Source organism: Diceros bicornis, chromosome 6 (assembly GCF_020826845.1).
Source record: "Diceros bicornis minor isolate mBicDic1 chromosome 6, mDicBic1.mat.cur, whole genome shotgun sequence".
In the NCBI taxonomy this organism is placed as follows: Eukaryota; Metazoa; Chordata; class Mammalia; order Perissodactyla; family Rhinocerotidae; genus Diceros; species Diceros bicornis.
In genome coordinates, this window is record NC_080745.1 from 3937599 (window position 1) to 3954598 (window position 17000).

Consider the following 17000-nt stretch of genomic DNA (forward strand, 5'->3'; position numbering starts at 1 on the left):
CACCATTCTAACCTCTGCTTGTATGAGTTTGACTATTTTAGATTCCACATATAAGTGAGTATTCGCCTTTCTCTGTCTGCCTTATTTCACTTAGCATAATGTCTTCCAGGTCCATCCATGTTGTCAAAAATGGCAGAAATTCCTTCTTTTTTCAAGGTTGACTAATATTGCATTTCTTTTTCCATTCATCCATCAGTGACATTTAGGTTACTTCCGTGTCTTGGCTATTGTGAATTAGCTGCAATGAACATTAGAGAGCAGGTATCTCGTTGAGACCCTGATTTCAATTCCTGTGGGTATATACTAGAAGTGGGATTGCTGCATCATATGTTAGTTTTCATTTTTGGAGGAAGCTCACTGTTTTCCATAATGGCTGTACTAATTTACATTCCCACAAGGGTTGCTTTTCTCCACATCCTCACCAACATTTGCCATCTTTAGTTTTTTTGATAATCACCATCTTAAAAGGTGTGAAGTGATAGCTCATTGTGGTTTTGATTTGCATTCCCTGATTAGTGATGCCGAACACCTTTTCATACACCTATTGGTCCCTTGTATGTCTTCACTGGAAAAAGTCTATTCTGGTCCATTGCCCATTCTTTAATTGATTTTTCTTTTTGTTATTGACCCAACACAAAAAAAGAGAACAAAATTTTCAGGCATTATGGGTGCTTCCCAGTTGATGCAGATGGTTTTGTTTTTACAATGGTACCAAAAGATAATGTTTCATGTTTTTTCTTCAGTTTGTTATAAGACCAGCAGTAGCTACTGCATGGCAGATAATTGGGAATGTCTTGGTTTGGAGGTTTACAACATAAATGAGTGGTAAGGAATTTTTTATTATTCCAAGGAAAGTATTGAGATCATAGTCCATGGAATCCAGGATTGATAGGTGTAGGAGGAACTTAAGGTGGGGATCGGTGATCTGGCATTACTTCTGATCTTGAGGGACAGGTATCTACTGTATGAGTGTTTGAATAAAAGTATTAGAGATCAGGAATTTGTGGTGGGTGAATACGTTTTCTGAATTATTTACTTTTGACCATAACCGTTTGGATTATGTGAACATCTGGGATATGGGAGTAAGTCGTTAACAGGGGGTGGTTGATAATGTCGCTATTGATTTAACTTCTATGAACACCAAGTGGTCAATGGATTAAGCAAATGAGTAGTCAGAAAACACAGAAATGGTAGGATTTGGGATTTAGTAAAGGTTTGGGGACCGACTGCCCTGAGAGGGAGTGTCAGGACTTGTGCGGTTTAGAGTGACAAGGACAAGAATATAATAGAAACACACTCAAACAAGGAGGGGTGTTAACAGGATGGGGGAGGAGAAATGATCTGGAGTAGCCTTAAATTTTGACCTTGAGCTTTCTGTTCTTGATGCAACTTTGCCTGATGACATCCCAGGACACAAGTCAGATCTATCCCTGGAGGACAGAGGGAGGGTGGAAGTACAAAACAACCAGGATAATTGTCCTAAAAAGTCAGGGTTCCTTTGTCATTTGACCCAATTTCATGATTTATTTTTGTAAGGTAAGAAGAAAAGAAGGATGATAGTTACGTCTTCACAGAGGAAGCAGTGTAACTGTGGGAACCAGTCCAAACCAAAGCCTGGTTTAAGCATCTTCAACCCTTTGAGGATGTCCAGTGACATATTCAAGAGGCCGGATACTAGAATCCCATCCCATTCTGGCAGTGACGGGTCTCTGGGAGGACACTTTGGACCAGCCTCACCAGGTCTGCTGGCCCGAGAGACCGCAAGGACTCCAGGCCTGCAGCAATGCAGGAAAACTGGTAAGTCCTTTCAATCTTGCCAAAGCGTTGCAAAAACTTGCACCTAGTCACACAGGTGAATCCCTGCCAGGTGTGTTCGCAGGTAGTCTGCACTCCAGGTTCCATGCCCACTCCTGCTGGTCTTCAGATTTGGCAGAGATGATTCCAGGAGCTGATCTGGGCATTCCACAGTTCCACTGCCAACAATTTCTGGCGACTGAGGAAGGTATCAGGAAGGAGGAAAGGGCAGTGAAGAGCACAGGAGAGAGACTGGTGGTAGCACTGATGGCGGACAGACTTGCTAGTGAGGCAGAGAAAGTGAGGGGCCAAGAAGGACGTCCTGACAGCAGATGAAATGGAGCAGGCACCTCAGTGAGGTCTCTTGGCAGCGTCCCTAATGTTTCCTTGCTTTGAGCTCTTGAAACTTTAAAACATACCAATACGTTTCTTTTATTAAACTCTGCTGCGTGAAATAGAAAATATAGACAGTGGTTTCTTTCTGAGGTGAGAGGTTGAGTTTCAGGTGAGGAGAGAAAGATCTTCTTTTTTCATGCTGTTCTCTCATTTTCCTTTACTATGCACATTATTTATTTTTACTTTCAAGTCAGCAGAGAGTTATCAACGTCACGGGATGATTCAGTTTTTCCCCACAGTCACAGTAAAACCTACTTAAAGTGGATTATTCTTTTTGTGTAATATTCCAATAGATTCCAAAATATTTCAAAAGCACTTCGATGTCTATGTTCTCAAATTAGATATTTACTTCTAAGTCTCCATTTTTATGTTCTTTGTTGCATGCTACTTCAGAGTTGCATCTAAGGAAATACCAGATTTCCCTCAGTTTTTTAGATCCATATGTGTTGGAAATTTGATTCATGTAGATGGACACGGCAGTTGGGGGATCGTGCTATTATCAAAAGAGGCCTTTTCAGCATCAGTAATCTGACAAGAACCCACTGCTTGTTGGGATTCAATTGTCTATTTAGGGGATCAATCTTTCACTGTTGGCACTTCTCTTTCTCTTTGGAGGGAAAGTATGGCCTTCCCAGTTTTTTCATTACCAAACCACTTTCCTGGGTGGTTATGCTGTGTCAGGAAGGGCCTGGGATGCCGGGAACCAGTATTCATCCTCAGCTTCTGGCTGTCCTGAGAAGGCTTCCCTGACAGAGTCCAGCCTGTGTGTCTGGATGACACTTGCAGCCATCAGAAAGGAGGCGATAACTCACAAGTGCCAAGCGATTCATCTGGCCCTCGTCTTACAGGGTGTTCCCAAGGGAAGAGCTTCAAAATGCCACTTAGTAACCCTTTGAAAGCTTCTAGTCATGTGGTGGGTTCTCGGTGTGAGCTCAGAGCAGTGTCTATTCACCACCAGATGGGGAGCATTTCAGTATTTTAATTGGTAAGGCTGTGTTCATGTACGTCCATGGATCATCAGTTCCGTGGCTTTCCCTGCTGGAGCCCCCCACAACCCCGTCATACCTGATCTTTCAAAGCTCCAAACAGGGTTCACACCCCAGCAGGTGGTTGTAATGTAACCACAACACAAGACTGGGGAAAAAATCACAGACACCCAGGGTTGACACACTTTAAGGGCTTGGGCCCAGTTGCCCCATTTGGACGAGTTTGGAACACCAACACTGAGTGTGTAAACTTGAGGATTGTCCAAGACCATGGACCTCAGAAGAACACGGGCTCAGAAGTCACCTTGGACAGCAAGGGACAATGTGGGGTCACTGACTGGCCAGGATTATGGTCCCTTATCCTGGCAAAGTAGAGCTCACTCGGGATCCATCAGGCCAAGTCAGGGAGGAGGTTTGGGGCTTTCTAGGGAAATTCTGTCCTAAAGGGAATTGCATAAGGAAGGCAGGGGTGCTGAAAATCCTAGTTCACAGGGAGCAGTAATGTTTATGTAACAAGGCCCAGCTGTAGCCTTAAAAGCTGCATCACAAATCTTTCCTCCTGGATACAAATCAAGCAGGAAAAGGAATTCAGGGTCCTGGACAAGGATTCCAGCAGGATTCAAATCTAGGTCAGAGGTGAACATGGAGCCCCTAGAGGGCCCTCAGGAGGGAAAGTCCTGCCTGCCTTTAGTCCATCTGCAAATGAACTTCCGCGGGTCTTGTCCTCTCAACGTGCACATTTTGATCTTTTTCCATTGTTTTCTCCACTTAGAGCTGATATATTCCCAGAGATTGAACTAGAAAACAAGTTCCTAAAATTTGGTCAAAAGAAACCTCAAGAAGAGAAGCAGAAAACATTCCCTCTTCCTCCAGAATTAGGAAGGCAGCCCCTGCCTGTGGCATGACATGGTCCTGCGTAGTGCTGTTTTAAAGTCACCCACATTTCAGTGGTTTTTTTCTCTGCCTGTGAAAGTACCTTCAACCTTTAAATCTCAGGAGAAGGGGTGGTGGGCTGTGCCTGCACCTGGAGGAGCTGAATGATACTGAAATGAACTGGTCCTCGGTGTTAGGGGGACTTGGGATTGTCCCCACTAGCCAGAGAAGGGGCTGGCCCTTCTCCCTTCTCCCACATACAATAAGCTGATGACCCGGAAGAGTTCTTGATTCAAGGAGAAATGTGAGATTCTGTGTCTCCCTCACATGCCTACAGAAAGTGACAGAACCACACCACAAGTTCCAGGCTGTAAAGGGAACAGGACTTTAATATAATATTCAAACATGGCATTTATTATTTACAACAAATAACTACTGTCCCTCCCCAATGGGTTCATAGATGCTGGGGGATGTCAGGGAGCTGAGATGGGGTCGTCCTCTCTCTCTTGGGCTTCAGGGGACTCCAGGAATCAGCTTACAATGCTCCCCTTCCTGTCAGGTGGGAGGAGCTGGCCCGGTGCATCGCAAGCTTCCCAGCTGTGTCCCGGCTACTGAGGATGAGGCTGTGATCGGCCACTGGTATGGGGCTCGGTATTGGGGCCTGGGGGCTGAGTAGAAGTGTCGGGTTATCTTGGGGGGCCTCCCTCAGAATCATGGCCACCCACCCTGTCCCCACTGCACTGGGTGCTGCAGACCTTGTGCTCAGTGCTGTTAGCCACCAGTACCCCACTTGTCCCTGCCACGGGAGAAATCGTTTACTATCACCTATTTCACAGAGGAGGACACGGAGTCTCAGGAAGCTGAAGAGAGTCACCCCAGTCACAGGACTGCTCAGTAGTGGAGGTGGGATCCCAGTGCCAGCTATCGGACTCCCCAAGGACACGCTTAGCTCAAAGCTTTACTGAACTCCTAGGAGTCAGTCACCCCAGCCCAGACACTCACTCACCCCTGAACTTGATGATGGCCGGCTCTTCTTGGCCTTGAATATTCTGCTGGCCAACTAGATCTGGGGATCCAGCAGGCAGGACAGGCTGTAGCTACAGGGCAGAGAGGCACCTCTGAGCCTACCAGGAGCCACACCTCAGGTGTCCCCCCACTGCCTTCCCAGCAGCTGGAGTCTGGGTGTCCCAGAGTTCGCCAAGCAATAAGGCCTGGGGCTGAGCAGGGGGCCATGGAGACAGGCTCTCTGGACTGGCCAACATGGAGAGTCCACCCCTGCCCTCACTCAACTCCTGCACAGCCTCAACTATCATTCTCGTTGAGCAGCTCCATGTCCTGGAATCAGGCCCCAAATCACGCCTCCAGCTCTGGTTGCAATTCTTTGCAACCACTGGGAGCAGCAGCATCTCCCTCATGACTCAGTATTCCTGGGACCAGAGGGAAGGAGAGGATGCACACAGGGCCTGGGTGGGGGATGCTGCAGGGGCCTTGTGGGGGGTGAGGGGTGGGGCAGGGGACCAGTCCTGGCAACGCTCCGTCCCACCAGTTCTATCCAGGCTCTACCTGTTCTCAGAATGGGAATAATCAGCCCCTCCTCCAAGAAGTTATCCTTGATGCCATCCTCCCCTCAACCAACCCGCCAATTGGATGGGTCTCCCACTTCTCTGTTATCGAAGTCTTCCACTCAATGTAAGATACAGGGGGTGGAACCAGGGACTGTTCTGCCCAGAGGGTCTCTGATTTCCACCTCCTTCCCCTCCCCTGCAGGGAGTGCCACAGCTGCTCACCTCAGTCCCTTTCTTAAGGTTGATCTCATTCCCCTGGAAGGTGGAGAGCCAGAGTCCATCAGACAGAATGCCATAGACTGACTAGCCCCTTATGTCCACCCCTTCTCATGGTGCACGACTGCCAGGTCCCCAGAGGGGGCGGAGCATGCAGAGAAAACAGGACTTGGACCTAGGCCGGGCTCTGGGCTCCAGAGAAGGAGGACATGGGGGGAGGCTGAGGGACCTGGCAGCACAACCCTCTCTGATGACAGACTTGGAGGCTGAGGCCTCAGGCAGAGGGGACTGCTCAGCAACTTATGTGCTGCCTGACTTGGGGGGGGGCCGACCCCTCTCTCCCTCCATGGGGAGCATGGGAGTTAGAGGCTGAGTCCAGCTCAGATAAAACCTCACGCGGCTGTGCCATCAGGCAGCTCTGAGTTTCCCCAGCCTGGGGAACCGGAATGGGTGTCTCAGGTGGAGCCTCTGTTCACTCATCTCTAAGATGGGCCTGATGCCCCAGCTCCCAGGGGCCACTGCGAGGCTCCCAGGAGAGATGTGTCAAGTGCTGAGAGCTCGGAGCACATTTCGGGGGCTCCCGCATCCCAAGGTTCAGGATCGTGGTCCTTCCTGCCTGGCCTCAGGTTCACCCACCTCGAGATAATCACCCATCGCCAGACACAGCATAAGCAGGTCACCAAGGAAAGTGCCAAGATAGGGGACGACACCTTGTGACATTGGGGTGCGGGTGGGATGAGCCCTTGCTCTCAAGTCGACCCCCTGCAGACCCTCCCCTGAAAAGTCCACAGCCACAGCCTCCTGGCCCCCCCCAGGGTTCCCACGGGGAACAGCCTAGGACCCTTACTAGCCTCCCCTCAATTCCTCCTTGCTTCACACCCCAAGAACACCACACTCCTCCTCCTCCTCTCCCAGGGCAGGCTTCTAGCAAATCACAGGGTATGTGGTCCCTGTCCCTCCCCACAACAAACCCATCCTGCACCAGCTCTTCCAGGCCATCCCGGTCACTTCTACTGGGGGATTCGGACACTGTGGCACCAAGAGAAAGGGCCCTCCTCTCTTGATTTGAGGCCTCCAGCTGGGAACGCAGAGCCCCTCCCCCACAGGCACACTCAGCTGCTGCTGCTGCTGCTCCTTCTCCTGCACCCTCTGGGGGTTGATTTCCGGGGGGCAAACGTGGAAGGCCCCTCCTGTCAGGGTCGAGGACAGTGTCAGTGAGGCCATAGTCCCCTCACCGCATTTCTCTCCAGCACCACTCGCCTCCGACACTGGACATCTGACTCGAGTCAACTGGTACCAATGCCACTCCACCCTCCAAGGTCTTGTGATTCCAGAACAAGCCCAGTTTCAACTCTCTGAGTGTAAGCTTGGGCTTGCGTCCTGGACTCCCTGAGCCTGTTTCCTCATCTGGAAAGTGTGAGAACTCCAGCTACTTCACAGGTTCTCCTGAGGACTCACTGTTGCATGACTGTCATCGCTGTTCTTGCCCTCACCCCTCCAGGGAGCAGGCAGAAAGCTCCCACATCCCTTTCCTCCCTCTTACCTCATCACCCCCATGTGAGGCCTGCACCACACGATCACCATCCTTCCATTTCCCTGATGGGGAGACAGAGGCCCAAACAGGGGCAGTGAGTTGCTCAGGGGCCACAGAGGAGAGGCCACTTGGCCCTCCCAGCCAGAGACCCTGTTCCAACATCCTCACCTAACCCCCAGCCCCACCACTGACAATAGTCCTGACCCCCGAGCTCTCGAAGCTTGGTCGTGGGCCGAGGCGTGGATGGAGAGGATGTGGTGTCTTGGGAGTCTGGTTGAATGGCTCCTGCCTGCCCCAGTCTCGTGGAGTGTCTGGCCCCCAGGCTGGGACAGAGGCAATGCCAAACCCTTCTCCTCCCCCAAGGAACCACTCAGGATATTCCCCTGCACTGAACTCTTTCTTTATCCACTCAGAAACTGGACCCCCAAGGTGCCACCTCTGATCAACAGGGAAGGGGTGAGAGGACATTTTGCTTCCCTGTTTACATGAAGCTCCTAACTTCCTTTCAGCAGGATCCACTAAGAATCTATCAGTTGCCTAGGCGCTACTCATAAGCCACCTGGGGTATATGTCATTGCCAACCAGGCATTCAGGTGAGACTCCGTTGTTGACTCGAATGACTGTTCTAGGCGTCCAGGGGGGGTCCCAGAACGCACACACATCTGTCTCTGGTCCAGCTGTTCAGATCCAAGGATGAGCATCTTGTTTGTCCACCTGGGCCAGGGGAATTCTCTGCTGTGCCCGTCCCTGGGGTAGGCAGTGTGCTCTCCCCTTGGAGACATGGTGAAGATAGAAGGAGCAGCAGGGGCCTGGCTTCCTGAGGACAGGTTTAGGCTGAGGGATAAACCCACCCAACCACCCAACAGTCTGGGAGAAGCTACATTCAGCAGGACGGAAGTGCATGGAAGCCAGAAATCTGCTGATGGCGCCAGCTCGGCAACTCGCCCTGGAACAGCACAGCCAACACCACTGTGTCCCATGACCAGGGCCTCCTGCCCACAAACGGCACCCCACCTGCCCATGGGCCAAACAGATCCCTAAGCTTGTTAACCTGGACAAGATAGATGGGAACGTTTCAGAGAAAGTTCAAGTGAGAAACTATCAAAACCACAGCTTGCCCAGTCCCCCTCCCCCCGTGGCACTTCCTCTCTTTCCAGACCCCCAGCCTCCACTCTACCTTGGTCATCAGTTCTCTGCTCAAGGACTCGTCTTGGCTATAGTGCTCCTTAAGTTTTTCAGAGCGCTCCCTGAGGAGAGGAGAAAGAGGGAAGGATAAATTTAGGGATAATATGAGGGGTCTGAGTGCAAATCTTTTTCTTTGACAACCTGAGAGATTCAAACTGCCTGGAGGAGTGCTCTCACTGGGCTCCTCTGAGGGCTAAGGTCTTGTGAGACTGGGAGGGGGCTCTCCTGTTGGTCACTGGGGTCTCCATTCCCCCGCTATACAGAGCAGCTCTCTTTTGACCACTTTCAGTTTCAACTGGGCATAGAGTTCTGTTGCTATAAACACTTGAAAATCTCCAATGTGGCTCAACCCAGTACCTGGCATTTAGAGAAACCGAATCCTGAAGCAGAATTGGTGCACTAAGGACACCAGGAGACTTAGAGACACACTGCTGAGGCCCAGGCCCTGTTCCAAGCATTTGCTGCCACCCAGGAGTTCCCAGCTGACTGAGGGGCCAATGGCAGACATACGGGAGATCCCCCATCCACCCTGGTCCTCCTATGGAGAGAGGCCTACCCACCAGGAAACTTCCCCCATGTGTTCTTCAGGTGGCATATGGATGTTTTCTGCAGAACAGAGATGACAGTGCAGGGCGAGGAGAAGTTCTTCAGGATCTTGCACTCCTGGGGAAGGGAAGAGAATGAGCTGTGAGGTGGGGTACTGGAGCCCTGCTTGCTCTAGCTTCAGTCCCCTTCTATTTAAATCTCCTCTCCTGGATGAGACAGATGCTCAGGGAGCCCCAGAAGGGCACATTTAGGACCCAAAGAGTAACACTCACAAGGAGGAGGATTTTAGCTCAACCCAGGGAGGGAGCAAGGTAGGAAGTGAGCATCCCCGCAGTGGGACCTGGAGTCAAGGTCAGCATTCCCCTGGCAAGAAGGGCCTAGGGACTTGCAGGGGCTTAGACCACACACTGCAATCCTGGGATCTGATAAAGGTGGAGGCAGTTCCCAAGGCTCCAGAGAGGGGCTCCACTGGGCCTCCCACAGCACACCTGGGCCACCTGGATCCAGCGCTCCACCACCCTCACCCTGTCCTGGGCCATCATGCTCGGGTCCCCGAGGCAGGTGGTGACGACGAGGCTGGCCACCCTTCTGAAGTGGTCGATGGTGGCCCGGACGGTGTGTGCCAGGTGCTCATTGCTGGGCTTGTTCCTCTTGCCCCAGGTGGAGCCCAGGCACTGAGAGGGCACCACCTTCCGGAAGAGCTCCTGGGGAACAGGGGGAGTGTCACCCAACATTGCCACACCCCAGCTCTGTGTCCACATCCCCAAAAGTCCCACACAGGGGTCACAGTTTAGAGCTGGAGCTCAGGAAGCTCATGATGTGGCCTGAGCCTTGTGAGAGTCCCTGGCTTTTCTTCTCTGTCCACTGAGGGTACCCAGAGGATGACCCAGGACCCAATACTGGCAGGGAAGGGAGAGGGACATTTGCATCCAGCCCGTCCTGGCTAACTCCAAGCTCCAGATGGTGGCTCACCTCGGTTCATCCCAAGGGGGCATCTTCCAACACACTGATCCCCCTCTGGTCACACTCCCCATTCTGATGCACATTCTCCCCTGGCAGCTACAACCACGGGCCTTGTCTGTCTCCCTTGTAGTGGAGTACACATCAGGTGTCTAGTAAAGTCCTGAGGCTGTTGAGCTTCCTGAGCAGACGGTTGGGCCACCAGGGACCTGGCTGCATACAGTGAGTTCCCCTCCACTACTGATGTGCCAGGCCCTGCTCACCGTTCCTTCTCTTCAAGGAGCCGGCATAGCCACTCTGTGCAGCAGGTCCTGTTAGTGTCCACCTCTACGCTCTGCAGGTGGAAAGCAAAGGCTTAGGGGTTCAGAAAGTTGCCCAGGTCGTATGGTTGGTAAGGGGTGGAGCCAGGATTCGGGCCCAGATCATAGGAGACTGGATGAGGTCTGGGGCAACGATGGCAGAGGGAAGGCCTACCCCACCCCACCCTCAGAGCCCAGCTGCTCACTGCATCCATCACGATCAACTGCTCCACCACCAGCTTAGGAGGGAAGGCCGTAGGTTGGGCTTCTTCTCACACATCTTAGCCACAGGTGGAGATGGACTTCCCACTAGAAATGATGGTCCAGGTGACTCCAACTCAGCAGCTCCCACTCCTGCTGGAGCCCATGTTGGCCCTTGCTCCACCTCCAACACTGCTGGTAGAGGGGACACTGGCTCCAGTGCTAGAGGGTGTGGTGTCAACGGAGCTGGAGCCAGCTCTACCTCCACCACTGCCCACAGCTCTGCTTCTGCTGCTGGCTGAAACTCTGGAGCTGACTCTGGAGCGGGATAAAGAGAAAGGTTCACTCACATAGCTGACTTTCCATGTGTCCTTCTAAATACAGGAAAGATCCCACTTCTCTTCCAGGAATAGCCAGCCTGCAGTCCCCTTTAGCCTCTGGCTCTGCCTCAGTGGCCTCCTAAACTCACAACAGACAAGGGAAATAGGGTCAAGGGAGCACAGCTCTGAACCAGACAAGGTTACCTGCATGTACGTCCCCTTTAGCTTGAAAAAGAGACAGCCCCTGACTGGTCCCACCCTAGTTCTGGTCCAACCCCATCATCTCAAGGTCCTGAGTGTGGAGGCCCTCTGCTCCTGCTGTCATCTCAGAGCAGCACTGGATGGTGTGGGTGGCCTCATGTACCTGCTCCTTGTCTAGTGAGTTGGTGGAGTTGAAACCATTGGGCAGCTACTCGACGACCTCCTGAGTGGAGTTCTGCAAAGACTGCCTGGGAGCTGGGCCAGAGGGAATCAGGGGTGGCCTGCACACTGCCACTGAGGCCAACCCCCAAGAGAAAGTCTGCTCCTCAGTTCAGGCACAGAGGGCATCCTGGCAAAGATCTTTGGTCAGGGAGGGAAGGAAATGAAACCTCTAGGGCTCAATAATATACGAGTAGAGGAGCTCACCTTCTCATGCTGTCAGCCATGATCTGGGGTATGAACGTGACAGACCCACCAGGTTTCCGACACCTAACAACAAGCTCCTGCTTAGGAATGGCCTGCCCCACATACCCTGCCTTCCCCACTCCACACAGACACACAAACACACACACACACACTATGAGGGGCCTGGAGTGTGGGGTTGATCAGGTGGGATCACCGTTGTGTCCTGGCCTGCACTAGCCTTTCCTGGGCTCCCCCATGTTACCCTTCACTGCCTCCTGTCAGACATCCAGAGGCGTCAGGGATGAGGGCTGAGCCAACATCGGCAACAATCAAAAAGATTCTCTTTCTGGGTTTTTTTGAGGCCAGATCCTGCAAAAGTTTGGATACAACAACAAAACATTTTTGCTTCTTGGCTGTCTCCATTCAAGTGAGCTGGATGGGGGGCTGTGGGTGCCTGGTTACCAGAGTTCTAAGATCTGTTGAGGCCTAGGACCAAGGAGATGGGGTCATTTTTCAAGATTCCTTTACCTGGGACCCTTACCTCAATCAGATTTCTCCAGAGCTGCCCATTGAGCCCGGGCTGCTCACCCTCCTCTCTCATGTCACTTCCTGAACTGTACACAAGGAGCCTACACAGCCCTAGCCACAGTTCCCTGGAAACCTAACTCAGGTCCTAGCTTTGAGGAGACAGAGATGAATGCAGACCTCCTCTTTCTTACCAGTTCTGCATCCTGGGAAAGTCCCTGTGCCTCTCAGGTCCTCCCTAGTCTCCAAACCTGCACCATGGGGATCAGGCTAGAATCTACTTCCTAGGGACCTCACCCGGTGTATATGAGATAATATCTATTACCCCTGTGGGCTGGTGTCACATGTACCTAAGGCACAAACTTAGAGATGGAAGAATAACAAGAAGGGGTGACATGTAGCACAGAACACCACTCAAAACAGGCCTGGATTCTAGCAATGTGATATTGGAACAGTCACTTCCCAACTTGGCCTCATTTTCAGGTCAGCATCATGAGGGTGTTGAAACTAACGGAAATTTAGATACTGCCTTCTGTGGCATAAAACCATTCAACTGTTTCCTGTTTTATGGAGAATGAGACCCAAGGGCCTCATCTTGGCCTATGAGGTGGGAAGTCTCCACAATGGTACCCAGTAAACCCCACTCATGGCATAGCCATCCCCGTGGAACCACTAAGTGGTTAGTAACTGGCTTATGAACATAATAAGAGCCAATGTGATGGGATGTCTTGTCTAAATTTTAACTACACAAGTCTCTCACTTCCTCTTACTCCCTCTCTCATGTTCCATCTCTCTCTCTCACTCTGTCGAATCCCTGTAACTGAGGAATCAAATACCAGTGTTTTGGGACTGCCCAATGTGGAGGCCTATAGAGGAGAGAAGCACGGGAGTGCTCAGGCCAACAGACAGAAAGGAACTCAGGCTCTCAGTCCAAACTGAATCCTGAAGGCTGAGAGTGGCCTTGGGGGCTTGTCCTCCCCCAGTTGAGCCTCAGTTGAGGCCACAGCCCCAACCTGTTCAACTCAGTGAGGCAGAGGCACCCAGCTAAAACGTGCCTCATTGCTGATACACACAAATTGTGAGATAGTCAACATTTGTAGTTTTGAAAAGCAAGGTTAGGGGCAATGAAGTCAGAGAGGGAAAGGTAACTGACACAGCCTACCAGGCCCTGGCCCTACCTTCCACCTCAGCTCCTGTTCTCTCCTCCCAGCCTCCTTCCAGCTGCACTGGCCATATTTCTGACCTCCTCTGGCCAAACTCACTTCTGCCTGTGAGACTCAGGACCGGTGGTGCCATCTCCCTGACACACTGCTCCCAGACCCCTGAAGGGCTGGCTCCCTCTTGTCATTCTGGTCCCATCAAATATCACCCTATTGAGGCCTTTCAGACCCTCCTACCAAGTGACGCCCAACCCTCCCTCACAGCCCCCTGCTGTGTTTCTCTACAGCACTTGCTGAGAGGAACTTACCCACGGCTCTCAGAATCAGTGACAAAGATGGAGAACTCAAAAGTTTTGCAGGTACCAATGCCTGTGTTTCTCATCCCCTAAGCCATCAGATGTCTCCTTTGGATCCCACTGCTGCCACCAAACTGGTACAAAACAAAATAAAACTGAGTAAATTTTAAACATCTTATCGGCTTTATTCAACAGTTCATGAATCAGGCAGCATCCAGTCTAGCAGAGAGAAAGGAGCTCCAAGGAGCTGTACAAAATGAAAGACTTTTATAGGCAGAAGGGAGCAGGAACAAGGAAATTACACTACACCAAAAAGAGGGTTGGTTACTGCAAGGTTACCTTCCTTTAGGGGATGGCAGGTCTCTATTAGGAAGGTGACCTACCTGCTGCTCATCAGGCGATTCCCAATTGACTGGTTTATGATTCTATTCCTGGGAGGGCAAAAAGTCTAATTAAATCTCGGCTTGTTGATGTGAGACTTAGGCTAAGTGGCTCTATTAGGGCCTGGTGTCTTGTTTTATTATTTTATTTATTTTTTATTTTGTGAGGGAGATCAGCCCTGAGCTAACATCCATGCTGATCCTCCTCTTCCTTTTTCCTGAGGCAGACCAGCTCTGAGCTAACATCTATTGCCAATCCTCCTCCTTTTTTCCTTCCCCAAAGCCCAGGTAGATAGTTGTATGTCATAGTTACACATCCTTCTAGTTTCTGTATGTGGGATGTAGTCTCAGCATGGCTGGGGAAGAGGTGCGTCGGTCACGCCCGGGATCCGAACCCAGGCCGCCAGTAGTGGAGCGTGCGCACTTAACAGCTGGGCCTGCCCTGGTGTCTTGTTTTAAACACATTACTTCTGCTGGTCCCTGATTTCCCCAGTTACACCCCAGCTGTCCCTTCATTGACCATTGTTAATCACACACCCACTGCACCTGCCTCCAGTCCTTCCCCCTCAACACCGTAATCTCACACACAGCTCCTCCCGACACTATCATGACGTCTCCCACCACACGTCCCCTATACTTTCCACACTGCCAGCAAGATGCTTCACAAACACCACAACCATTTATGTCCAATGGGCTTAGAGGTCTAACCGTGCACTGGGAATCAGGAGTCACAGGGTCTGTCACTTGGCCTCCAATCACCTACTGTACCCCAGCTGAAGGGCTTACCCTGCAGAGAGACTCAGTTGTAGCCAACTCCATCGAACAACATCTTTGCCCCAGGCTTCCTTCAAAATGCTCCACCCACTTTCTGCCCCAACTGCTCCTTGAGGGGTCATTTTGGGGTAGCCTTCGAGGCCACCTTGGTGATTTTGTGCCCAGGCACAAACAGCTCTTGGCCGACAAACACTTTAACCATACCCCCTGAAATCATATAGCACAGGTAACCAGTGAATGGGTGCAAATTATTTTACCTCAAGACACCTAAGGAATATTTCACACCAGGAGCATCCACTTTTGGGTTTCACTGTGGGCTGATATCACAAGGCTCTCACCCAGTGAGCGTCTCTCTTCCCCAGCTCTCTGAGCAGCTTTCTCCAGGCTATATTGTGCAACGCACTATTGTTTCTCTCTCAGCCTGCTTCCCTCAGGTCGCAGGTCCCCTGAGTTTCCTGCCCTGACTAGCTACCACCAACCCATAGAAACAATGTCAGTCCTATAGCACTGGGTGTTCAGTTCTACTAGGATTGACTGACTGGACTGGGCACAGGTGCGGTGGCCCTACCCACACAAAATCAGGAAACTGAGGCAACTAAGAAGTATCAACAACCTTAACAGAACATGGACAACAACTCCATAGGAACATATCCTAACCCCTGAACAACACTCTCATGAGTCTCTCGCCTAAATGGTTTTAGAAAATGGTCTGGCCCTAGACTGTCTATACCGGCCAAGGAAGGAGGGGTTGGTGCCTTTCCTAGAACCACACTTGCTGAGTGTACATCAACAGAGAAGTTCAAACCTACCTTCACCAAATGGCCCAAGAGGTTAAAATATTGCATAATATTACCCAAATCTTTGAATAGATACCAAAGGCCCCCGAGGTCACTGACCTATTTTCATGGCTGGTCTCTCCAAGTTGGGGACAATGGAAATGGACTGGATTTTAGACTGTTGCTTGTATAGTCATAGGATTTGTTACTATAGCCCTCGTCGGGTGTTTACTCTCTTGGCTACAACTTGCCCTACCCCTAATAACTCCATTAATTACACTTATTAAATATACTAAGCAACTTAAAATTAACCAATACCCTGATTAACTTAAAAAATTCAAAAATTTTATGTGGAAAATCTGCTTAACATAGAATACACCGTTTTAAGTATTTCAAAGTATACATTTCTGTGGCTTTTAGCACAATGATTATGTCGTGTGGCTATCACCACTATCTAATTCCAGAACATTTTCAACACCCCCAAACAAACCCATACTCATTCACAATCTATTTTCTGCTAACCCAAACCCATGGAAACAACTCATCTGTTTTCTCCCCCTATGGATTTTCCTATTCTGGACATTTCATTCAAATGGCATCCTGTTATCTATTGCCTTTGTGGATGGCTTCAGTGAGCACACATGTTTCAAGATTCACCCATGGCCGAGCATGTAGCAGTACTTAATTCTTTTTTATGGCTTATAATATCCTATATTATGAATAGGCCACATTTGGTTTATGCAGTGATAACTGGATAGAAATTTGGGTTTGTTTCACTTTTGGACCATTGTGAACACTGTTGCTTTGAATGTCTATGGGCAAGTTTGCTCTTTTGGACATATCTACCATGGGCCTCTCCAGGTCAATGGTAATTCTAAGTTTAAGATTTTAGAAAATGCCAAGCTGTTTTCTGCAGTGGCTGCATCATTTTACTTTCCCACCAGTAATGTATGTGGGTTTCCCTTTCTACACATCTTTACCAACACTTGTTATTTTCCATTATGTTGAATATAGCCTTCATTTTGAGTGTGAAATAGTATCACATTGTGCTTTGAATTTGTATTTTCCTAATAATTAATGATACTGAGCAACTATCTTGTGCTTATTGGCCATCTATGTATTTCCTGGAGACATGTCTATTCCAGTTGCTTACCCCGTTTCATTGACTTGTCTTTTATAATTGAGTTCTAAGAGATCTTTATATATACCCAATATAAGAGCCCTCTCACGTATATAAGTTGCAAATAGTAGGAGACTTCAAAGACCACTTTTAACGGATAGAATATCCATACAGAAAATCAGGAAATAGCAGACATGAAAACATTAACTACTAAATGGACCTATCAGACACACACAGAATATTTTACTGGACAGCAACAAAATGTACACTCTTCTCAAGGGCACACAGACTATTTTCCAGAACAGATCACATGTTAGGTCACAAAACAAGTCTTAACAAGATTAAAGAAGACTGAAATAATACCAAGTAACTTTTCTAAACACAATGGCATGAAACTAGAAGTCAATAACAGAAGGAAAACTGGAACATTCATAATATGTGGAAGTTCAACAAAAACTCTTAAACTTAAAAGTAGATCAGGGTGCAGA

At 49.9% G+C, this 17000-nt stretch overlaps 1 long non-coding RNA gene across 1 annotated transcript in view; it reads right to left on the bottom strand.

The window, feature by feature from the left end:
- Positions 1 to 10365: 10365 nt before the first annotated feature.
- The window catches only part of LOC131406909 (uncharacterized), a 141188-nt gene continuing 134553 nt past the window's right edge, over positions 10366 to 17000 (bottom strand). Inside the window, exons 2-4 of the long non-coding RNA XR_009220394.1 lie at positions 13475 to 13596; positions 10561 to 10873; positions 10366 to 10389 (exon numbers count right to left, since the gene is read on the bottom strand). This is a non-coding gene — a long non-coding RNA (uncharacterized LOC131406909). The remainder of the gene's footprint in view (positions 10390 to 10560; positions 10874 to 13474; positions 13597 to 17000) is intronic.